This window comes from Penaeus vannamei, chromosome 30, assembly GCF_042767895.1.
Source record: "Penaeus vannamei isolate JL-2024 chromosome 30, ASM4276789v1, whole genome shotgun sequence".
NCBI lineage: Eukaryota > Metazoa > Arthropoda > Malacostraca > Decapoda > Penaeidae > Penaeus > Penaeus vannamei.
The window spans coordinates 12,074,639-12,078,562 of NC_091578.1; positions in this window are offsets into that span (position 1 = coordinate 12,074,639).

A 3,924-nucleotide genomic window follows, 5' to 3' on the forward strand; every position below is an offset into this window, starting at 1 on the left:
TGAGGATTTATTACTTCATTAATTCATTGTATTTCGTCGTCTATGTAAAATGTTATGATTGTTAAAATAAATGTTGAATGTGCAGTTCACGGTCACCTTTAAGGAGAGGAATTGGGAAAAACGAGAAAGGTGAATCTTGTCTGTTCTTGTGATCAAAGTTATCAGAGGCAAATGAGCTGCTGAATCAAGAATTTTTTTCTTAACCTACTACAGTGTCTATTTACTTCAAAATCCAAATAACAACTACAAATGGATCAGCTAGGGAATATAGATATGAAACTCTTGAATAGGCAATATGGTGTGAACTTAAATCTCTCTCTCTCACACACACACAGTTTCAGCCATTTTAGGTAGAATGTATCCCAAAATTAAAGCAAAATACAATTTCATAATTTCATCTGCATGTATTATTAAAGACATGATATTAGTAACCCATATAGCCATCCTTAGCCTCAGTTTCAGCCTTAGCCTCAATTACAGCAGCAGTACGTCTTGGCATTCCTCGGGCCTTTTCCCTGATTTCTGGGTTTTTATGCCAGATCTTTATCAACCATTCAATTAGCTGAATTTCGTTAGTACATTTTGCTTAGCTTATCTCGCCTTACATGTCTCAAATATAACTACAGGCCTTTTCTTTGATTTGTTTTATTTTTTCTGCTATACCTTCATCAATCGTTCAAATACTGTAGCATAATTTTGTTATTAGTTCATTAAACTTAGCTTATATCGTCTTCCATGTCAACCCAATGCCATGATTATTCAAATTTGGTTTTAATATTAGGCTATATGGCGGGGAGCTACACCGTACAAGAAAATGCAGTTATTCAGCCGGTTTGTTAAAATTGAGCCAGGTCTGACCTAATTAATTTTTATAAACAGATGCAGAAATAAGAGCATATCTGTCTCTTTATCTGATAGATATACATTTAATAACCTATTTGCCAGGTTGATATGCATGTCTAGACTGATAAATATGCATTTATTTATTCATTTATGCATGTCAAGTATACGAATATTCTTTGGGTCGGGCCTCGCACAATTCTAACAAACCGGTCGATTATCAGAGAACCACACATGAAGTTGGGGAAGTAGACGTCTATCATCGATGTCACGATATCCACCTTGATTTACAGTAGGTTATCTTTTATCATCTTTAACCTTCCTGTACCCATGGCTGAGATCACAGACACACCATCGCCATGGCAGGGAATTTCACTGATGCTCTCGGAGTGGTCCTTCTCGAAGCTGGTTCTTCTAACGAATTTTCGTCTGTCTATCAGTGCTTCTATCGTAGATTTATCAGAGAAGCAAACCTACAAATAAGAATAACTGTAACACCCGTAGTGTTATGAGTTATGTTTTAATGGATAAACTTTCTTGGTGTTGATCGAGGTATTTAAATACGCCAAAGGTACTCATTTTCCTGGGTTTGATCATTTATTCGACATATGAAACGGATCCAACTGTAACAAAATCAGAACATGCTTACTTAGAAACATTAAATCATATGATATCATTGAGATGTGGTCATCCTTCATAATCAGCACTAAATAACGTTTCAGAAAGTTCAAATTAAAATACCGGCAAATGAAAACTTTAGCACTATTGTTGATCATTACCGGCTCGCAAATATCACATTTTCATTTAAAATAATTTCTATTATTCATCACAAATACTAACTGAAACTGTTCATTATTTCATATTATATAATAAAAGGTGTAATGTAATCTTGAAATTAACTTAAGGCCTTGAAAAGTAAATCATAAATCACAGATATTACTATAACATCCTTCGTTCCCTTTTCATGTTGTTTGCTATGGAAAAATATGCAAAATCACAAATAAACACATGTCAACATGATAACAATGTTTTAACTTACAGTTTCTGACGTTCTCCAGGTGTTGACAATATCACAATCCATCACATTGAAGGGTTTTAATATGAAGCACATTGCCAGGTTCAATAAACAAATGGCTGCTCACATGACTCGCTTTCATCCGCCTCTCAACAGAGGGCAGCACCCTACGTTGGCGGGAAATTCAAAATAGCTTAAACCAGGTGTTACATCCAATTATACCAATTTTAAACCAATAAAACTGTCTATCAGTACTTATACCGTAGATTTAACAGAGAAACAAACCTACAGATAAGAATAACAAAAGTTACGAGATGACTGAAACATTCAAATAAAAACCTCTTGAACTCCATCTCCCTTTTTTTCTTATCTCGCTTTTGAACCAAACATGAACATATTAGATATATTTTGTAACTAATACATTTTTGCCACGTATGCCTATGTATTTCACTAAATTATGTTTGCATAGAGATGTAGTGAAGAGGAAGATTTAAGTGAAATTTACCTTTTCCCAATCCTCTGATGTCTAATGCTTGTGCGTCTTTGTCCAGGCCAGTTGTTTCTTCCCCATGGTTAGTCTTGGCACTTTAGCTGGCCTTCATGCATGGTATGCCATCCCATTAACTACACTCGATGCCAGTTCTTCCATTCATTAGCCAGTTGCTTGTTTAACCATATGTACAAGCATTTTGCCCTGGTTGGTTTCTTTGTTTGTTTGTTTTTTTGCCGTTGGTAAAGAGACGTTTCTTGCAGATTAACTTTGATGGCAGAAAAATCCTCAAGACAACAATGGCGCTTAAGTAAGCATTCTTGACTCGATTTGAACAGTAGAAGGGCTAGGTTTAGTCAGTGGTGGCAGTGCGTGCATTTGCAAGTATTATGAGTGCATTTGCAAGTATTATGAGGAACGAAGGAACGCTAGCAAAACCTCCAAAGTACCGGGAATTTGGCCTGTTATCACTTTAAGCAAATCAAGTGAAAATCTAAATACTACAAAGGATACCCTATCCAAAACAACAAACAGGCATGATACTTTTCATTGTATACATACTGTACAGAACCCGAAGGGAGATGAAAAACATCAGTAGCTGGTCTCAATAATCATATTAGTCCTGTATATTTATATATAAACACAAACAGTAATTTATACATATAGATAAAAAGAAATATTCATGTATATCATGTATATATATATATGCATACATGTGTGTATATATATATATATATATATATATATATATATATGCATGTATAAGTCAACGATAAGGTCGAAGGCCGGATCGTTCCCATTTAGCACCTCTGTAATCGGCAGCTGCCTTCCTCCTTCAGTGGAAGCAGGTGTTTACTCGACTTTCTCTTTTGACACTTCTACAGCGTAATAAGCAGGAAAAGCTACATAAAATGGCGTCTTGTCAGGCATAGGGGCTGACACAGAACAAATCACAGGCAGAGACAAAGAGGTAGACGACAGAAGGACGACGGTCTCGCTCGGCACCGCTCCGCCCTCGGCACCCGGGCACGAGTTTCTCACCTCACATCTATTTACCTAATAAACCCTCCAGCAAAGACCCCTTTCATGCACCTGCTCTCCGCCCATCCTCTTACATTCACATAATATATATATATATATATATATATATATATATATATATATATATATATATATATGTATATTCACATATATATTATATACATAATGTAAATTATATACATACATATATATGTATAATCACATACATATTATATACATAATGTAAATTATTTATATTCATATACATATATATGTATATACATGTGTAAATATATATATATATATATATATATATATATATATATATATGTATATATATGTATATATATATGTGCATATTTATGCACACATTATATATATATATATATATATATATATATATATATATATGTATATATAATATATATAATATATATATATATATTTATATATATATATAGTGCTAACCGTAGGAGATAAAAGGACCCTCATATAAGTAATATATTTAATAATATAAGTAATATATTTAATAGACCAAAGCCCATCAGATCATACAAAA